The sequence below is a fragment of the Canis aureus genome, chromosome 14 (genome assembly GCF_053574225.1).
Source record: "Canis aureus isolate CA01 chromosome 14, VMU_Caureus_v.1.0, whole genome shotgun sequence".
NCBI classification, from domain to species: Eukaryota; Metazoa; Chordata; class Mammalia; order Carnivora; family Canidae; genus Canis; species Canis aureus.
This window is the reverse complement of record NC_135624.1, coordinates 43580109-43602151: the sequence shown is the minus strand read 5'-3', so window position 1 is coordinate 43602151 and position 22043 is coordinate 43580109. Positions and strand designations below refer to the sequence as shown.

Here is a 22043-nt window from a genome sequence, read left to right as displayed (position 1 = left end):
AGGGCTAAATTGTAAGCAATGACCTTTCAGATTAAAGTAGATAGTTTAATTCAGAACTAAATCTAAAGGAAAGATATTACGAATGACAAGTTATGTTTCAAAAGTATAGTGTCAGTTGGGATTCTGATAGGAAGTAATGGTACACTCAAATCAGGATAATTTGAAAATTTATTTACAAATATGTAATTTACAGAGAAATCCAGTGAATGAGGGGTCCTGAAGCTTAAGCTTTATTGTTTTTTAGGGTATTTTATTTTTAGAAAAAAGTCTATGTATAAGGAAGCTTCCCATATTCCCCAGTAACATATCCATCTGCATGTTCTTTTTTTTTTTAATTTATTTTATTTTTTTATTATTATTATTTTTTTTCATCTGCATGTTCTTGAATGGGTCTTGGTCACATGACAACCAACTGCAAGTAAAAACCTTTATTTCTGGTCATGATATTTTATGCTTATTGTGGGTTTTCTTGACAAGGAAGAAAAGAATCTGTTGATTTGGAGTGAGCAATGTATAGCAGAAGAGCTATACATTTTTTATTTTTACAAATTAATTCCATGTATTTATTCCACAAACACTTATTGAAATTTCATCATGGGCCAGGTACTACTCATACACTTCTCCTGATAGTAATAGCATCTGAATCTATTTTGCTATTCCCAATAAAGTTATGTTTGTTCTTATTATCCTTCTGATTATTTTTGTGACTTTATGCATTGGAGCTAAAGTTAACTGACATCTAAAAGACCACCTCATTTGTGGCATTAATATTGTTAAGAACCATTTTAAAGCCAGAGAACAGAGATAAAGAACTTATCAAAACTACTTAGGGTAAAATTTATTGAAGCTGTTATGAAGTTGGAAAGAGGTCAAAATTATACTTTCAAAATAGAAATGCTAGGATCTGAAGGTGGTTGGGAAAAGAAAGATGGTTAAGATGGTAGCTTTTCTATCTGGTTATTGGTGAATGTTGAGATCAATGTTAATAATCAATATGGGATTTAAATAGAACATTATAGCATACCAATATAAAGAAAAAACTAATTAAACATATAAATTTTTAATCAAACTAAGATTTTTAACCTTGTACTTGGAAAAGGATAAATTTAATAACTGTGAGCTGGTATTATTTTAAGTATAGACATACAAGTTCACTACTTCAAATCCATGAAACAAGCCAAGAAGTCTTAATGAAGTCAAATCTTCCGTTAGTATAATTATGGTAAAGAGTAAAGAGGAGCAGAGATACACATTTGATTTTAGATATGTGGGGTGCTGGATTCCCCAAACTTCACCAAAACAACATGTTGACAAGACCAAGGTGAGTTTACTGCTTGCTGTGGTAAGGGAGAGCAATGCCTCACGGTCTTAGTAGCATCCTAGAGGAAAAAGGGCAACACTGGCATATTTATGAAATTTTAAAAATTAGCTTAAGGTGAATCTTTCAATTCGAGAATGGAGAATGGAGTGAGGGAGTTCAGAGCTCTGCCAGGACTGGGTAAGAATCGTGATATAATAACTCATGACTGGTGGACACGGGAAGGTAGGGATGTTGCAACAAGGGATCAGGGGATCAGCATTTAAACTGCCCTTCAAGCTTTCCAATGAAAAGTGGATAGGTCTTTCAGATTTTTCCTAGAACGAATAATAACACCATAAGGAACATTCTCTTCTTAGCCAAGAAATTTTCTGGAAAAGTAGTTACGTCGATAAAGATAGTAGAATAGTAAAATCATGTCAATTGAGACAGTAAGTTCTGCAGATGTTTATATTCTCAGAGATACTAGTTCTAAGAATAAGTAATTATATATGTATATATATATATATGTATATATATATGTAATATGTATATATATGTGTGTGTATATATATATATATATAGAGAGAGAGAGAGAGAGAGAGAGAAGAACAATAGGAAAGAAGAGAGAGATGTGAGTTCCAGAATTTCTTGTGGCTCGATCAGCATAGAGAGTTACCAAAATAATGAGCTTGACGGGATGACCACTGGGTGTTATTCTGTATGTTGGCAAATTGAACACCAATAAAAAATAAATTTATTATTAAAAAAAAAAAACAAGTAATGAGCTTTCTTAGAAGAGCTCTTCGCTGAGAATCATAAAGGAGGAAAATTCAAGAGTCAAGAACACGAGCCAGGGAGGGCAAATGAAGGCCAAAAAAGGGAGAGATCAGGAGCCTAGGAAAGAAAGAAGAAAACCAAAGAGAATATGTAAGAATCAAATTGAACATGTGAACATTTCATCAAATACTATGAAAACTGAAAGTGGGGGTTTCATTTCTCCTCCTTTTTTGTTCCTACTGCACAAAAAAAAATGAAGCATATGTTTTGTTTCATTTTTCTTTAGCAATAAGAGAGACTCCTCTACTACATTATATATTAATGCTGTTACATCTCTTTGGTTAGGTTTGTTCCTAGGTACCTTATGGTTTGGGGCGCAATTGTAAATGGGATTGACTCCTTAATTTCTCTTTCTTCAGTCTCATTGTTAGTGTATAGAAATGCCACCGATTTCTGGGCAGTGACTTTGTATCCTGCCACACTGCCGAATTGCTGTATGAGTTCTAGCAATCTTGGGGTGGAGACTTTTGGGTTTTCTTTTTTTTCTTTTTTAAAAATATTTTATTTATTTATGAAGGAGAGACACAGAGAGAGAGAGACACACACACACAGACAGAGGGAGAAGCAGGCTTCATGCAGGGAGCCCGAGGTGGGACTCGATCCCAGGACCCCAGGGGTCATGCCCTGGGCTGAAAGTGGTGCTAAACCACTGAGCCACTCGGGCTGCCCCCTTTTGGGTTCTCTATGTACAGTATCATGTCATCTGCAAAGAGGGAGAGTTTGACTTCTTTGCCAGTTTGAGGGCCTTTTATTTCTTTTTGTTGTCTGATTGCTGAGCCTAGGACTTCCAGTACCTTGTTGAGTAGCAGTGGTGAGAGTGGACATCCCTGTCTTGTTCCTGATCTTACGGGAAAGGCGCCCAGTGTTTCCCCATCGAGAATGATATCTGCTGTGGGCTTTGTGTAGATGGCTTTTAAAATGCTGAGGAACGTTCCCTCTATCCCTACACTCTGAAGAGTTTTGATCAGGAAAGGATGCTGTATTTTGTCAAATGCTTTCTCTGCATCTATTGAGAGGATCATACAGTTCTTGCCTTTTCTTTTATTGATGTGATCTATCATGTTGATTGTTTTACGAGTGTTGAGCCACCCTTGCGTCCCAGGGATAAATTGAATGCTGTTACAAAATGTAATGCTGCAAGAGACAACTGGTCATTGGAATCCAGAATATGGTGGCAGAGGACAATCTACTGTCAACCATGGTAAGGGTAAAATTAAGATGACGGAAAACAATTGTCCTCATAGTGACTAAATCACCTTATGTCTCTACAGAGTAAAGAAGCCAGCATTAGGTCAAAGATTAACTAATGAATAAATAGTAGCTTGAAATTTTGGCCATAATTAACCCAGCTGAGACAGAATTAACTGATAGAGTTCCATCAACTTAATCAGGGAGGTGAATATTTTATATAAAGAAAATTAGGGGTACCTGGGTGGTTCAGTGGTTGAGCATCTGCCATCTGCCGTTGGCTCAGGTCATGATCTTGGGGTCCCTGGATCGAGTCTTACATAGGGCTCCCCAGAGGGAGCCTGCTTCTCTCTCTGCCTATGTCTCTGTCTCTCATGAATAAATAAATAAAATATTAAAAAATAATAAAAGAAAATTAAACTCTTTTTCTTTTTTTTTTTTTTTTTTTTACAAAACTCAAAGCCTTAATGGTATATTTTTCTAGTAGGTACATACCACTATTCTGTTTAAACTTTGGTGTGTCTTACTTATAAAATAGGAATGTAACATTCAAGTTCCTATATAAGATGGTTGAATTGTAGGAAACAAACAACTTGGCACTATAGAATCTTAGTATGTATTATGCACTTTGATTTATGGAATCAAAACATTTGGTAAAGTATCCACTGCCAGATCCAGTATTACAAAGAAGAAAAATCAAATTCAGAAGGTCAATTAGCTTATATAAGGTGTCACAGCTAGTAAATGGTAAAATAAAGATTTAGGTCTAATTCCTAAGTCCTTGTTTTTGCTGTTTTCATCTAATTTATATGTGTGAGTTTTTCATTTTCTTAAGAAATAATGAGCCCATATCATGTGCCAGTAATCGGACGAGATCGTAGGTTGGTAAATGGTTAGATTTTCCTGAGAGGATAAACCCCAATTAGCACTTGCCTGGGAGACCAGAGACACTATGTCAATAAAATATTTATCTCACAGTTTTTACTTGCATCTCACATGAGAAATTGCCAAAGTGTGCACAAGAATCTGAAATCACTATAATTATTCAAGGATTGAATGTGAATAGGGTGGAGCAGTGCATGAAGTTTACCCAACTTACATATGACCTATATGAGACTTGCATAGCCTAGAGTTAATACCTATTGTTCCCCACCCTAACTGTACCTAAGAGCAAGGGGGTGGGCAATGTGACTTCCATCCTCAGGAATAAAAAGAAACAACAGGAGATCTTTTTCTACTAGGAAAGGGAATTTGATGCAGTCTTTAGGGATAAAGACCATGATTCTTTGGAATATTTCTGAAATCCCTGTTACTTTGTCGTTTTCATTTAAGAGGCTATTTTTCTTTCTCTTGTAAAGGATTTTATTTATTTGACAAAGAGAGAGAGAGAGTGTGAGAGAGAGAGAGAGCGAGCGAGCAAGTCCGTGGGGGGGTGGGGTGGCAGAAAGGGGCAGAGGGAGAGGAAGAAGCAGACTCCCCACTGAGCAGGGAGTCCATTGTGGGTTGCAATCCCAGGATCCTGGGATCATGACCTGAACTGAAGGCAGACACTTAACCGGTTGAGCCACCCAGGAGCCCCAGTGGCTATTTTTCTATAATTTCTATTGTGTGTATTTCTGTTGTGTTTTTATGTGAGTATTGCATTCAACTTCCCCACTCCCATCAGGTACACCTAGATACTAATATATTTGTTCTAGTAACAAAATCCTTTTTTTTTTCCCCTTTTGAAAATTGTACACTGACTGGAGTACATCTCCTCTGACTCCTCTAAAAGCAGGAATAGTCACATGACCTAGGCTTAATTGATTGGAGTAACATTCCCACCTACTTACAAAATTGGCACAAAGGCTCATGACTCAAGACCAGTAAGTTAGAGTCCTCTCTTAAAGTTTTGTTTTTAACAATTTATGATTTTTTTTATTCTTTTCTTTCTGCAGTCACTGCTAATCTGGAAGGATGGAAGCCAAAGTGTATACTGCCCACCATGTGGGACAGGGGTTTAGGCTTCAGGAGCCATTTGGCCTCTATCTTAACTACTCATCTCCTACAACTGTAGCAGGAAAACAGTAAAATGGACAAAATGTAAACAATTTGAAGTGACTGTGGTCCAATAAAGCTTTATTCGCCCAAAACAGGTGGCCCTGGTTGACCTTTGTGGATCACTGATCTAGAATCCATATGACAAAGAGAAACTTCAAGGTTGCACCATTTCCATTTTCACCTGTAGTTGATGTCATCAGACACAAGCACAGAGAAATTCTGAGAGAGGTCTGATAATATCATTTGAGATCCTTATTAGTTACCTCTTGCCACATAACAAACGACTCCCAAACTTAGCTTGAAACAACATCTAGTTATTTCCTCTAGTTTCTATGTGTCAAGAACTCAGAAGTGCCTTAGCTGACGTTTCAGTTTTAGTGTCTCTCATGAGGCTCAACTGGGGCTGCAAGATCCGCTTTTAAACTCATCCACGTGAAAAATAAATAAATAAATAAATAAATAAATAAATAAATACTCACTCACATGGTTTTTCAGTAGGCTTTAACTCTCCATGGGCTGTTGACTGGAGACCCCGCTTCTTCCCCGAGTGGAATTTGTATGACATGATACCTGATGTGGTGAAACAGAAACAGAGTACCTCGAGCAGAAGTCACACCTTTCGGATAACCTGATTTTAAAAGTGACATGCCATCACTTTTGTTGTTCACTGCTGGTCCCACAGACCAGCTCTGGTGCAATGTGGAAGAGAACTATGCAAGAGGATGAACTCCAAGAAGCAAATCAATGGGGGCCACCTTGGAACCTGGTTACCACACGATCCTTGATGGATCCCTGTTTGACTATGAATCCTTTCCTGCATTTTCAGGTTGAAGTAACAAATATCTTCTCTTTAAGCTTGTTTTGTCACTGATAAGGATTAAGGTTTTGTCTCCCTTATTCTGTGAACCCTAAAAACATTCAAGCCAAGCATAGTGCTTTCAAGAGAAGAGAGTGATCAAGGAAGGAACTGATGTGGGGTGGAGCTAATGTGTGTGCGGTATTTTCTACAAGTAGTCGTGGATGGTGGAGGGCAGCAAGAAATAAGGTGTTGGCAGCTCAGAAAAATAAGAGTAAGCTAAATTCTAATAACAAAGAGGAGGAAGAAAAGTGTTTCATGTTGAGTGATCTCTGATCATAGATGAGACAATGGAAATATAATTAAATAAAGCCCCCATGTCAGGTAAGTTTATTTTCCCACACAGGCTTAAAAAGCTGAAAATAGTAGGGATCTGGGGAAGCATAGTTCAGACATATTGTACAAGATAATGAGACTTCACTGGGATCTAATAAAAACACTGAAACTACTCAAGAATATCTGATTATTGGAGAGTTCGGGTATGAAAAATGTATGTTTATTATTATAATGTAAAACACATTTGCTACATAATAGCTGCAGCAACACAGTGGTTCAGATTTTCTTAGGAAATGTGAATAAATCACACCAACCAGGCCCAGAATAAAATACAGTTTTAAAATAGGAATATCATTAGGATTTGTCTTATGGCAATAAATCATTTTAATAAAACTGCTGTTAAAAATGCAGAATGAATGTCATAAGGCTTTTGGTTTTTTTCCCAATGAGTTGTTGAAATGAACCTCCTGAATGAACTAGATTTAAAAGAATTCTAAATGACCGAGATAACAGAATTCTGTTGAAATGGAGGTGAGGCATTTTAACTATATACACATGGGAAAAATGAAGAGCACTACTAATAAAAGTAATGCAAATACAAATACTCAGATATTTGCTCCTAGTTATATTAACCATTACAAATCAGAGGATATATTTATAAGCAGTCTAAGCAAATCTAAAATGCTTCCAAATTTTGCAAAATTCTTCCGCATGTATTGTTTACTCAGGTAAACAACACCCCAGACTAAAATGGAAGTGACAATTTTACCAAATAAGAATAATGAAATAACAGAGAAAAATGTGATATTGATTTTGCTAAACATAATACAATTTTGGTTGAGCAAAATGTAAATTTTATAATACCAGTAAAATATCCTCGATGTAATGGTCCATCATTATAAACATTTTACATCCTATTTGCATAATAGAACTCCTCATGCTCATATCAGAGTAATTTTATGGTAGATGGGTGTTCTTCATTCAAACCACAGCTGAAGCTACATTATAGGAAGAAAGAATCTGCAACATAGGGGTGAACACACTTTTTTGTGGAAATATACACATTTTCAGTGCCACCTATTGGTAGAAAGAAGAGATTTATATACAATTATTTCTTTTACATATTTGTGGTAATAGATAATGTATGAATAGTGAACAAAGTGTACCTAAAAAGTATGAACTAATTTTGGAGGTGTTTGATTAATTAGTATTAGATTTGTTCATTGATTTTTATACATATGGGAAATCGCTGGCAATTTAAGTAGTTGCATGAATAAAGTCAAAAATTTGTGTATAAATCATTAAAAAATTATTTTAATTTTTATTTTTTTCACATCTTTACACTGAGTAGTCTGATATAAAATTTAGGTAAATTTGGTTGATTTGTTTAAGTTTGGAAGAAAATGTAACTATTGCTTGATTTCATGGCCATGCATTTTCAAATAAATGAAACACTGTACTTTGTGAAATCTATTTACAGAGAAATTAAAATTATTTAAGTTAAAAGTAACCTTTGCCTAAATATTTGGAGATCCATTGGAATTTCTTAGAATGTTTGATTATTTATTGATTGTTTATGATTTATATCTGAAAAATGTCATTTACCATAGTCTTAAAGAGAATCCAATTGCATCATTTGGTACAACATTTCAATTGCTACTTCACTTACATTTACTTTTTAAAGGGCACCCATATAATGCATAGAATCAAGTGTCAAATAAAATTCAATAATAAATTATTCATAATAACACTTGGTAGGTAAGACTGAGGCAACTTATTTTTCTATTTTTGATATTTTTTTTAATTTTTCAAGGATCAAACTCTAGTTTTATTTTTTTATTTATATATTTTTTAAAGATTTATTTATTTATTCACTATAGACATACAGAGAGAGAGAGGCAGAGACACAGGCAGAGGGAGAAGCAGGCTCCATGCAGGAAGACCGACATGGGACTCGATTCCGGGCCTCCAGGATCACGCCCTGGGCGGAAGGCAGGCGCTAAACTGCTGAGCCACCCAGGGATCCCAAACTCTAGTTTTAAAATTGAAATAAGGCAATATCATTAAAACTAACAAGTAAACCTGTATTGGTTAAATAAAAATATTTGCAATTATTAATTTATGAATTGCAAAAGTAACATAACGAATATGCCTTCCACATTAACCAAAACCATGAAGTAATTTTTTTCTTACTGCTTGAGTTTTAAACATCAATACAGAAATATGTTTTCAAAGTTTCCAATGATCCAGTCATATGTAATAATTGTTTCGTTACTTTAATTAATTGAAGGGAAAGTCCTAATTTATACCGTTCCTCTACCTTGATTAGAAATAATTTTGATAATGAAAGATGTGTTGTTTTTCTCCCATTCTCATTGGAGCCTTAGTGAGTCTCTGGGAATCCTCCAGCAAGAAGGGAAGAAGGAATTGAGGAAGGGTTGAAGCAGGTAGGAGAGCCCATCTCTGCTTCTGCTTTTACTTGTTCAATGGTGGTGCGTTTCACTACTGTCTTGACCAAGATCTCCCATGGGGTATGCAGATCCCAGTCACGTATTTTTGCAGAGTCCTTTCTATATAAACAATTTGGTTTGAAAAGATTTACAACATTGGGGTGCCTGGGTGGCTCAGTAGGTTGAGTGTTGGACCTCTTTTTTTTTTTTTTTCAAGATTTTATTTATTTATTTTTCAGAGAGAAAGAATCAGCAGGGGGAGCAGCAGAGGGAGAAGGAGATGGCAGGCTCTCCACTGAGCAGGGAACTGGAGGGACTCTAGGATCATGACCTGAGCAAAAGGCAGACATTTAACTGACTGAGCCATCCAGGTGCCCCACATGTTGGACTCTTAATTTTGGCTCAGGTCATGATTTCAGAGTTGTGAAATCAAGCCCTGTTTTGGACTCTGCACCAGGAATGGAGCCTGCTTAGCATTCTCTCTCCCTCTCTCTCTCTCTCTCTCTCTCTCTCTCTCTTTCTCACTCTCTCTCCCCACTCTCTACTCTTTGTCTTTTTCCCTCTTAAAAAAAAATTTACAACATCATGGCCCATATTTATGATGATTTAGAATAACGGTTGGAAAAGAGGTACTTATGTATTTGTTTATTTTCCAGTTAGTATACATAAAAATTGTTCATAGCATCAAAGTACTTTCACCTCCTGTTCATGACTTGGAACCATTTTTTCATGGTTTTTACTTTCAAATGCAATATTTCTAACTAACTTTATATCTCCAGCCATGAGGAAAAAAAAAAAAAAAACACGGCAATGCTGTAATTGCTCTCAATGCTGTCAGAAGCCATTTGTATTGCAACAATTGGGTCTTCTCCTCTGTGCAGTTTCTCAATGCCTTTTATTTAATGCTGATTACATCCTTACTCATGACGCTGCATCATCCATCATCCATCATATGACTCATGATTATTGGCATCTAATCACTCTCTCAAATCCAAATCTTACCTAGATAATGTATGGAAATGTAAATGAGAATTCATTTCTGGTCATGTAAAATTTTCTATTGGGAATGTAATACTGTAAACATAGCACATTATTCAACTGTGTACTCTCTTGAACTTTATAGACTCTAATCACTACATTCCTAGGCCTTGAACTGTTGATGTTGACTGCCATCTTCGATTCCACATCACTAACAATAGGCATTCCCTTGTGTGTACCACCCTGCCCCGAAATGGTATTCAGAATGGTCACCCAATCCTTCCATGGGTTTGGTTTCAAATGTCAGTCAAATTTTTGGGAATGGCTGAACCCATATCCTTCGAGGGTTTTCAAAACCTTTGCATCAAACCTCCCTTCCTGGAATGGATTTAGGAAACCTTAGAGAAGATAGTTTTGGCCAATCCCAGTTAGGTTCACCCAGAAGGCCAATGCTCGGTACAAAGTAGCCCATAGAGAAGTTAGGATCACTACCTTGAAAGCAAATGGGAAGGAGGTGGTGGGTGCATGGTAAACGATACCTATCATGAACCCTACTGCTTCTAGGTATTGAAGATGGAGATGACATTGTGGTTATCTATAACATGGGAAAGTGTTAAAACTCAGGTCCACACATATGGCTGAAGGCCATGACAAGGCAGGGGACTTTTAGTAGCCAACAGACTGAGCATATCTCATGTCAAATTTAAGTGAGCATCAACCAAAACCAGTGCATCAGCACCATTCTGGTAGCTCATTTCCTGTGAGCCTGTTAAAGAAATATTTTACTACCCAGAATGAACACTCTCAAAATCTTAGCTACCTCACTTACGACATGTAAATTCATGATGAAGTTTTTTTAAGAATTACATGAGATAATATGTGTAAGGTACGTAATAGTGAATGGCAGATGTTAACTAATTTAAAGTGAAACTTCCTTGAATTTCAAAATTATCTATCCATTAAGTAATAGAATATGGAATCAAACACATCTTTTTTTTTATTTCACGCAGCAGGGGCCGTGTTGGATCTGCAAATGCAATAGAGTTGAGGGAATTTGAGTATATACCAAATTTTACACTTGAATAATATTTAAAGAAGAGAGGAGACCCAACTCACTGACAGTGATGGTCACATGCAGGCCTTGGGAGTGAGAATGGGAATTGAGAAATTTCTATGGGAAGGCCATAAAACTAAATACAGTTTGTTTTTTTCCTCAATCTGTTTGTTGCTTTTCCACTTTTTAAATTTATTTTATTTATTATCTCTGCTTGTCCCTTTATTAAGTCATGGGGACCATGGGAAGAGGTAGGGAAGAGAACTATACTGGTCCTTTATTTTTTGACTTTGCCACCTTAAAACACTGATTTAAAACAACAAAAATCAAAGAAAATATCTAAATCATGCCTGCCAAACCATACACGTTTTAAAAGGGAATATCATGAAGTATTACTGATCGACATTTATATAGTAGTTAATATTTGTTTTTAGAATCATGCAGAAAAACAAAAAACATGCTTAGTCAAAAAGACTACCAGTATAAAAAGGGTATTTTTAGTTACTTTAAGAGTGTTGCTTCAATCCTTTGATGTAAAGAAGTAAATCACCTGTGCAGAAGAGGACCTAGAGTTCCAAGTCAACTTTTATAGAGAGAGAATATTCTAATGATTACAGACCAGGAAATCCTCTTAGATACCCCTTCCCGAATTTGCATTCTAAATCTAATCTTAAAATAACACAAATGAGAAAGTATAGAGCTGTGCATGGAGTAAAATGTGGATAAAATCCTTGTTTCATCCCACAGTGGAAAATTTCAGGTAATGAAGAGACATTTGTCCAAACCATCTGTTGGTTGTTCAGCCTGGCTTTACATATACAAAAGAGCTTTTCTTTTGCATGCATGCATGCACATGGAGAGCCACTCAGTTCAATATTTATTAAAGATGATTTACATTGTAATATGTGCTTTTAAATTTATTTTTAATTTTTTAAATTTAAACTCAATTTAGTTAACATCTAGTGTATTATTAGTTTCAAGGGTAGAGTTAGGTGATTCATCAGTTGAATATCAGATTCATTACATTACCTGTCCTCCTTAACGCCCATCACCCAGATACCCCATCCTTCCATGCACCTCCCCTCCAGCGTAATACATGTTGATGTAGCAAAAGTTGTGTGTGGGCTATTCTACAAATGTCCTTTACTGCAAATAAGCATAAATCTCAATCTCTCCCTCTCTCTCTGTTTCTCTGTCTATCTGTCTTTCTCTCTCTTCTCATGCTCAGTGATATAGAATGCTGCAAATTCTCTTGAGTTCTGGGCTTCTGAGGGTTCATTTCTGAGGAGCAGAAGATATCTAAATCTCACATAGTTGAATATCTTTTCAGATCAGATCATCCTGTGATGGAAATTACCCAGGTCAAAGCAGATAAGCACAGCAAAATAGATTCAGTTGTGCTTTGTGACATAAGGATACTGCCTGGTTTAAATAGATAAGTCACCTTACAGAGCTGGAGGGGAGATGATCAAAAGTGTGGAGATGGTGGGAACAGAAAAAATGTCTCATTTATGCCAGCAATTAATCAAAAGAATATGTCACTAATTTAGGTGATTTTCCGACTTTTTTCCCCATAGAGTTTGGGATACTCCTCTGTTTGGTATTATGATAAACTTACAAGTAGATACTGATGTTAAAAAAGCAGTTTAATATGTAAAGTGTATGAATATGCAAAGGAAATAAATCAAGTATTCAACCTCCATATGATTAAAGGAGGTGGAGACACGTTATAAAATTTTACTGAAAGACATTAAGGAGACTCAAAGTAAAGGTGTCAATTTCCCACAAACAGATCAATAGATTCAAAGTATTGTTTATAATATAAAAATAAAGGGAGAAACTGATATTCTTCAGCTCATCTACTGAAGAATAGATTAATAAATTGTGATATATTATAGAATGAAATGATACGGAGCTATGGCAATAAATGAACTTTTGTCACACATAAACATGGGTAAAGCTTAAAAAAAACATATAGAGTGCAAAAAGCAGATTAGAAAGGATATTGAGAATTAATTCATTTGTAAAAGCAAACCTAAACAGTTTACTAACAGATAGTATAGCCATTCTAGAATGTAGTTGGCAGTTCTTTTGTGAAATTAAGTATTTCTGTATCATAGGCCAAGAAATCGCGCAAGACTATATGTTTTGTAGTTCCGAAAAGGAGGAAAATTTAGTGGGTTCACTGCAATGGAGCTTGCCACAGTGGGGAGCTGGAGGCAAGAGAAATTAAAAAGAAAAGTAAGGAAATAACAAATATAAAATTTGGATTCTTCTTATCATTTTCTCAAAATTATGAAATCTTATGTTATCTTTTGTACATATGAGGCATTACATATATGTGCACACACACATAAGTGGTTTGCTGCAAGAAGACACAGATCCATCTCATGAAAACTAAAAGAAAGGAGCACAGTGTATTTTATGGCCAACCGTGAAAGCTGGGCAGAGGTTTCCGTAGGATTATTGCTGAGGACGACTTTCAGAACTAGAGAGGGTGGACTAGGTTGGCATCCTTTCAAATGTTCATTATACGCATTAGGATCTGAAGGTTCCCCATACCTAATTCTGATTCCTCTTTCCCTTTGTATTTTTCAGAGGTTCTTGCACTCCTGGTATCTCTCAGGATCTGCTTCCATAAGACCCAACGGATGTGTCTCTGCATCACTTTTTATTACACTAAAGCTGGCATCATCCCTTTTGCAGATGTCTAACATTCCCTTCCAAGTAATCATACTCTCCTCACTTTCTGCCACTTCATTCTCCGCTGCTTCCCACAGGGCATTCAATGATACCATTTTTAAACACTTGGTTATTAGATCAAGCACAGCCTATAACCTTTCAGTTGTTTTCATTTTTTAAAAACCTCAAATCCTTAATATTTCCTATATGTCTGCATGAACCAGCCCATGCCTCTAATAGAAGACTTTAACCATTCTCTCCTCCACAGGACCTCACTCAATTGTGTTCATTTCATTCTTTGAAAATATGAGACTTCTAATCATTTCAGGAACATAACAGAGGCTAATTCTTCTCCTCTGAATGTTTTTTTCTCCTCATATTTTCTTTCTTTACTTAGAAAATTCAGATTTGCCCTTTAGACTCCATTTTAAATATTTAGAAACAAAACAAAACCAGCAACAAAAATTCCCATTCTTCCCCTTACCTAATAATTTGTTAGATCCCTCTTTTACATGATTGTACAAGTTAGCAATTATTTAGCAATTATTATAAAAGTACTTAAATGATTAATTAATTTTCCAATCATTCACCTAATGTCCATCTCTTCAGTTAGAATGTAAAGTCCCTGAGGACAGGGACCTCTTTTTTTTTTTTTTTAAATCAACTCATTAGTGCTTTGTAAATATGTGGTCAATTAGTTGTATTTGAATAAATAAATAAAAAGTAGTGGCTCCTAATTGCTGTTGATAAGCCAATATGTCTAACTTTCTCAATTTCCAATATTTTGCATGAAATAACTTTTGGAAAAAGGGAAATCTATGTATGTCAGGAAACAGCACACACAGACTGGATAATTTGAGTAGATTGTATTCAAGGACTGTTTATAAAGGTGTGGACCAGATTTTAGGAAACCAATTTGGAAAAATTCAGTACCACAGGACTAGGTCTAAGTGGAGATATTTCCAACCCCTATCAGAAGGGGACACAGGAAGGGAATGGTTTCCAAAGCCTAGAGAGAAAGAAATCAGAGAAATCTGCTCTATGAAAGTTGTAGACTTTGGTGGAGTGAAGCTAATGTAGCAGGCAAAAAGTCTGCAGTAAATATATCATACCTCACTTTCCTTCCACCTTCCACCCTCCTGCACATGCCACCATTGATCAAACCCAAGTGGAAGCCAGAAAGCAAGGGAGACTTCTTCATTCAGTGTATACTCCTACCATAACACTCATCTACCTCATGGCACTGTGTGGGAGGAGAAGGTGGAAAAGTGGATCAGGAAGGGCCAATGGAAGAAGTTCAGCATAAACACCACTTGTAATCAATGTCATTATCTGTCATTATTAATAGATTCACATGTATTAACTACTGAAGATAGTATTTATTCACCTTGATTACTGCAGGGATATAGAACTACTAGAATAGTGAACTACTGTTCACTATTAAAATTTAAATTCTTTTCAACTCTAGTTCAGTATATATTGCATTACAACCATCTGTGAACATACTGGAGTAACCATTAGCTATATTGAAAATGGCTGCTTTTCAAGTCAGCAAAGGGAAAGAAATCGGCAAAAACTCTCACGAAAATAGAGGTAAATAATTCTGATTTTATTGATTGCTCGAACCGTGTATCCAGAAGTAAAAATATGAGGATAAACTTGGAAGACTTGGGATTTGGCTTGAAAACAAGCACATTACTCTTTTAATTTTTAAAGGCTGTTATTACTTTTTCATATAAGGAAACATGGCATGATTAACAAATGTCCAAAGGTAGAAGCAGTAATTTAAACAATTTTTGAGAATAGAAAAACTAACAATAGTTGTCCTTTGTTTTCATTTAAATATAAAGACAGCAATGTGTATTACACTATAGCTCTTTTCTCCATTTTTCCCTTGATTTTTGTTGAGATCCACCTCAAATTCCCACAATGAAAATTCGGGGCCAGTTCATGAGGAGCTCTCCATATTTGGGTTCCCATAAACTAGAGAATTTCAAATGTTCTTGACCAACATATTAAGAAATATTTTTTATTTCGTATATATACACGTATCCATCTACACACAGCACATTTTATAAACAATACTTACCTTCACTTTGTAATGCTTTCTGAAACTTTCACTTGTGTGCTTCTTTATTCTTTTACAGACTCTTCAAGTACTCTGATTTGTAGATGGTTTGAACAACAGAGCTAAGGACCTAGGTTTGGAAAACCTTTGTTAATGCAAAGACTAATGACAGGAAGGAACACAAATATTATTTAAAGCATTTATTGAGACTCATTTGTTCTTAGCATACTACCCTCTATTTCCATCTACTTCATTACAAATGGCAAGATTTCATTCTTTTTAATGCTAAATGAAATCAGTCAGAGAAAGACAGGTACCATATGATTTCATTCCTATGTGGAATTTAAGAAGCAAAACAGATGACCATAGGAAAAGGGAAGGAAAAATAAAATAAAAACAGAGAGCGAGGCAAACCATAAGAGACTCTTAACTGTAGGGAACAAACTGAGGGTCGCTGGAGGTTAGATGTGGGGGGGAGATATGGTAACTGGGTGATGGGCATGAAGGAGGACACCTGATGTAATGAGCACTGGGTGTTGTATGCAGCTGATGCATCACTAAATTCTACCCCTGAAACTAATAATACACTATATGTTAACTTAAAAAGAAAAATCATTTGTATTTACTTCTGATCCTTCTCTTGCCTTCCACCCCTAATACCTGTGTACAGATTTTTAGCATTATCCTCTTAAATACATAATAATTTAACCTATTTGTTTTTTTTTTCTGTCTTCGATCTAGACACTATAATCCATTTTCACTAGCAGCAAGTGAGATTTTGAGAAACCTAGCCATGCATTCTATATTCTAAAATTGATCTGAATAGGATCTTTTTCTGGTTTCAATTTCTGCTACTCTCCACATTATTTTTTTTTTCTTTCAGTCCCATCATCTATGTATAGTTGCTGGATGAAGCTATTAAAAAAAATCTTTATTGTAAACATTAGGATTCCATCGGGGAACAAGAACAACTGTGAAGTAACATGAAATGAAGCATTTATTATAAGGATTAGGATTCTCACAATGGTGAGGAGGGTTGGTGAAGTAAAGTTCTAGAAGGAGATGATTGGAGCATCAGAGAAAAGTCACTAACCAGAGACCAGGAAGGAAGACTAGTGAAGAATAGTGAAGAAGTCAGTGCAATGGATTGTTTCTGCACCTCATCGTGGGTCTGAAGTTACTTTGGTCAGTAGTTAGACTGTCAGGGAAAATATCTCTAAGTGAGACTGAATTCAAAAAAAAAAAAAATCAAAGACAAACGAGAAGTGTTGAAAATAAACCGGTGTCCTCCAGGACAGATAAGAACTTGCCTCTAAGTCCAATAATTCAGGAACTCTTCATCCCAGAGTCCCACCTCTGTCTGGCCCAGGACTTGGAGAAGCTGAAGAAAGAGAGCAGGTGAAGGAGCTGTGGGTCTATGTACACCAGTGAGAGAAGACAGTGGATCTACAAGGATGAGCCAAGCCCTGGCAGCACATGGGGGTTTGCGTCCCTCTTCAGGTAATGGCCTCTGTTTCCCTTGTACCTTGCAAAGCTCATTTGAATCTCTTTGTGTCCAACCCTAATCATACAGGGAAGGTGGTTCTGCAACATTGTCATGGATTAAACCACCACGCTCAAAACAACAACAACAACAACAACAACAACAACAACAACAACGAAAAACCACCGCCCTCTAATTTTGCTCTCTTCTCTGCCTGGAGAATCCCATCACCTCAATCGTCACTTATTTGAGGTAGCACTTCCTTCCCTACAGAGAATCTCTTTGTAAACCCACAATTTCTTTTAAACGTCTATCCTCATAAATCTTGTAGCAAACTTTGCAAATGACTCTCAGATTTACTGTAGCTCATGTTTATAAATTATTGACTTACTAGCTCGGATTTCATTCCCATAAACCTAGTACACAAAATTGCTCAAAAAAAGATTTGTTGAGGTAATAAATGAATAGGGTTTATCACATCCTATCCTTTATGATGACTTATTTATCTGCTGCTCAACTATATTATAATTCCCTTGAGAGAAGGGTTGAGTGGTTTGTGTCTCTGTGATCTTTGTCTTCACCAAATGCCAGAGACATTTTATGTGTTTGATCAATTATGTTCAGCAGATGACTTTATAAACCTCGCTATCTTCCCTTCCAAGAGTGGAAGAAGCCTTTCCTGACAGATGTGTACATTTTCCACATGTTCACACTGCTAATTGGTCACATAGTCAGAGGGGACCTAATAAGCATTGGTTGACAGTGTTTCAGAGAGTTACATTAAAATCAATATGTGAATTATACCTGACAATTCCAAATGCCTTGCATGTTCACGGGTAGGTATTTCATGAAGGGCACAGGGAATTTTAATGCATTTGTGATTTGATTTGTCAGAAAGCCAAGTCATTGATCATCTTTATAATCCCCACAATGACTGACTCTAACTCATGCGTAGAGACAGTTACAGTTGCTGTCACAAAATATGATCAATCACTTAAGAATTAATTTCAGTTAAATGTTCACAGATAAATTAGATCACGTTTGCCATTTGGATATCTGTTTTGCCTCATCACTTTTATGGCTTCTCTTATCTTTTTGTGAGGCATGTAAGCTCTCTGCCTACAAATTCGACTGAGTAAAACAGACCATTTGAGACATACTAACATGTTCACTTCTTAGGGGAAAAAAAATCATTAAACTATTCACTAGTTGAATGCAATTTAGCACCAACCAAGTTTACTAGGCAACACATTTATTCAGTCTAGTTCACTGTGTTCTGATTTCTAACAACAGAAGCTACCTGATTTTCACAGTCAATAACAATTTACAGATAAAAATCAATCTGTTTTACTTGACTGGATTGCAAAACATCTTACAAGTACTTACGTTTTTAACTGGATTTTTTTTTTTTTTTTTTTTTTTTTTACCCAAAGCAAACACACAAAATCTCAGTTTGATTTCTTTGTAAACTATTTTTAAAGCCATTCTTCCTTTTTACCTCTTTTTTTTTCCCAGTAATTGCTTACCCATTTTTCTCATGCTCCCTCCATTTTGAATTTTTCTGTTTATACTTCTTTTTAATCAAAAGTCTTATTTAGGACCTTTTAAAGAGAGGCTTATACAACTTCCATTCCTGACTATGACAGATTGTATTTTACAAGACCAATCTCCTTTTGAAAGTAGCAACTATAAATGATGCATGAAATATGAACACAAAAACAACAAAATTGTTGCTTGAAGCCATAAGAGAAAAACCTGGATAGTCAAGACTCGAGTGGTCAAATTCCAAATTCTCTTCTTCCAAAGAAGAGAAATGTCATAAAATTAGGTGGAAAAGGCATTTGCTGATTCTTTAGTGAGGCGGTGCCCAGAAGTTGAGCAGAAATCGATGGCTCAAAATATTTATCAACCTCCTAGGGACTAGGAGACAAAAATTGGAGTTCTGGTCTACCAATATAACTAGGCATTAGGAAGCCCATGTATCCTGCTCTTCTATTCTCTTTGTACTTAGAGATTTGAAGAAGACCTCTCTATAAAAGGAGAGATCAAGTAGACAAGTATAAGGGAATATGGAGAATCAGAAGCTAAGGGGAGTTCTTGGCAATCTTGCCATGCTGAAGAGATAAAGTTGTGAGTTCAGAGCCCACCCAAGATAAAGGACTGTGGTAAATACCCCAGGCTGTCAATTGCAATCTCCAATATCCACTCTAGGAGTAAAAGCACATTAGAAATAGATTAAACCTCAATAATTTAAAACCCTACCTCAAATCATTTACTTTCAGATTGCTACAAAATAATCTGGCCATATGTGATTGATGTTCCAAAAGAAAATCCCCTGATAAAGATTATATCATCTAGAATTTCCATATAGCAATAATTCCTATATAGTGATCTAAAATTACCAAGGGATGCCTGGAAACAGGATCAAAAAGAAAATAGGAAAAGTAGACAATCAAAAAAACCCATTTTGATCCAGATGTGAGAATTTTCAGACATAAGCATTAAAATAATACCAATTTATATGTTCAAGAAAATAAAGACAACATTGGGAATTTCACCAGAGCATTAGAATCCATAAAAACTCAAATACTAGAGCTAAAATATGCAATGGCTGACATGAATAAATTAACAGATGAGAGTAATTAAACAGAGCAGAAAACATTTTTGAACTTGAAAATAGGACTACAGATTATATCTAGACTGAAGCATGGACATTAAAAAAGAAGGAGAGGAAAAAAGAAAGAAAGAAAGAGTAGAATAGCCATATGCAACTTGATGAAAGATCTAATATACTTTGTTCTAAAATCTAAGAAGCAGCAGAAAACAAGAATAAAGCACAAGCAATATTTAAAAAGATATTGCTTTGGAATTTTTCAACACAAACATGAGACATTGAGTCACAGAGTCAATCTATTTTTTTTCTAAGATTTTATTTGTTTATTCATGAGAGACACAGAGAGAGTCAGAGACACAGGCAGAGGGAGAAGGGAGAAGCAGGCTCCCTGTGGGGAGCCCGATGTGGGACTTGATACTGGACCCCAGATCATGACCTGAGCTGAGGCAGACGCTCAACCACTGAGCCACCCAGGCATCCCTACAGAGTCAATCCAAATAGTGGCTCATTTGTGAACTCTTCCAGTTGCATGCCATGTACTCTGCAGTGCCCTCTGTTGATGTTGGAAATCTTCATTTATGCAATTCCTTTTTTATCTTCCAGGACATCCTTTCCAATCAAATTTACTGCATCAAGGCACAGATATTATGCAGAGTTGTGAGTAAGAGAATCAACACAACACAAATGACCAACGATAATGTGGCTGCTTCTCACTGTGGACAAGAATTACTGCTTTGAGATAAAGCATGACATCTCTTTTATGTGGCTAATTGTATAATAACCCACTGTGGCACAGAGGGAAGAGGAAAATTCATTCCTAACCTATGATAGTAATTAGCTTTTATGCCTGAGAATAAGGATTTATAGCAGCTCTTAACAGCGATCTGCAGCCAGTGGGAAAGAATCATTAGAACATCTACTAGACTAGACATTTACCTGGGCCTATCGGAAACTTGATTCTGTGTGTATGTGAACAGTATTTCAGTATTTTCTTTTTTTTTTGGGGGGGGAGGGGTCTATCTCTTTGGTCTACATAAGTCTACCTATTTATTAAGAACATGAAAAAAAAAAAAAAGAACATGTGCACTTAATAATAAAGAGAAAAAAGTAGATGTCCCAGTGGGAGATTTTGAAGATTTCCTTTGTATACGAGTATCTTCAAAAGTATCTTGTATTTAAATATATCTTGGAATAATTTAGTATCTTTATGGAATGCTTTGTTTCATAATGATTATCCAATTATTGGATGTGTGATTTCTCTAACACTATTATTGTAAGTTATGTGAAAACTCCATCACACTTTTTTTCACTTTCCACCATTTCTTAGGAACCCAGTATACTCTTTTTCAAAAATACCTTTACAAATAATTCTTCTCATCTTATTTGGAAGGCTAATCATGAAGGATAATTTAAAAGCTCTGATTTTTTTTCTGAGTTTGGGCCTTGTTCCATTGGACTACTGAAGATCATAACAATCACATGCTTTTGCTTGACCACGTTGAAGAAAATGGGCACCTTTGCTCTGATGCCCCCTTGTAATTCACAGATATGTACCTTAATCTTTTGTGGAGTCTTGGATTTGAAACGTGTTCTCAGTGGGCCTCTTCCTTGGCAGCATGTGTGTTCAGGTAGACGGCTCCATCTGTGACTAATGCTGGCCAATAAGAGGTGCAAGCTTAAGTGTAAGAGAAAGCTCAGACTCCACATAAAACCTTCACCTAAGATTGCACTGCTCTTACAAACTAAGTCAGACATTTTGTGTGTTTGTGAAAAGTCAGACATTTTGTGAATTGTGTTTGGCTTTTAATGTTTACTCTTTGAAACAAGAGATGAACTGTCTCAAAGCCATAAGTACATCAGAAATAGAAACCCTTCAGAGCCCCTGGGGGGCTCAGGGGTTGAGCACCTGACTTGGGCTCAGGTCATGACCCTGGGGTCCTGGGATTGAGTTCCACACCAGGCTCCCTGCATGGAGCCTGCTTCTCCCTCTGCTGTGTCTCTGCCTCTGTGTGTGTGTGTGTGTCTCATGAATAAATAAATAAAATATTAAAAAAATAAATATAAAAATAGATAAAAATAAAAAATAAAAACCCTTTAATGCAGTGTTATACGTTTGGAATTTCTGTCCAAATTTAGCATTAGATTTTTGGAAATAAGTATTAAAATATTTTTGGAGAGGGCAGCCCGAGTGGCTCAGCGGTTTAGCGCTGCCTTCAG

The 22043-nt window shown here is 36.0% G+C and overlaps 1 long non-coding RNA gene across 1 annotated transcript in view; it reads right to left on the bottom strand.

Annotated features, from left to right (window-relative positions):
• Positions 1-2083: 2083 nt before the first annotated feature.
• Positions 2084-22043, bottom strand: part of LOC144283581 (uncharacterized) — a 56473-nt gene continuing 36513 nt past the window's right edge. Inside the window, exons 2-4 of the long non-coding RNA XR_013352130.1 lie at positions 15751-15859; positions 5849-5935; positions 2084-2194 (exon numbers count right to left, since the gene is read on the bottom strand). This is a non-coding gene — a long non-coding RNA (uncharacterized LOC144283581). The remainder of the gene's footprint in view (positions 2195-5848; positions 5936-15750; positions 15860-22043) is intronic.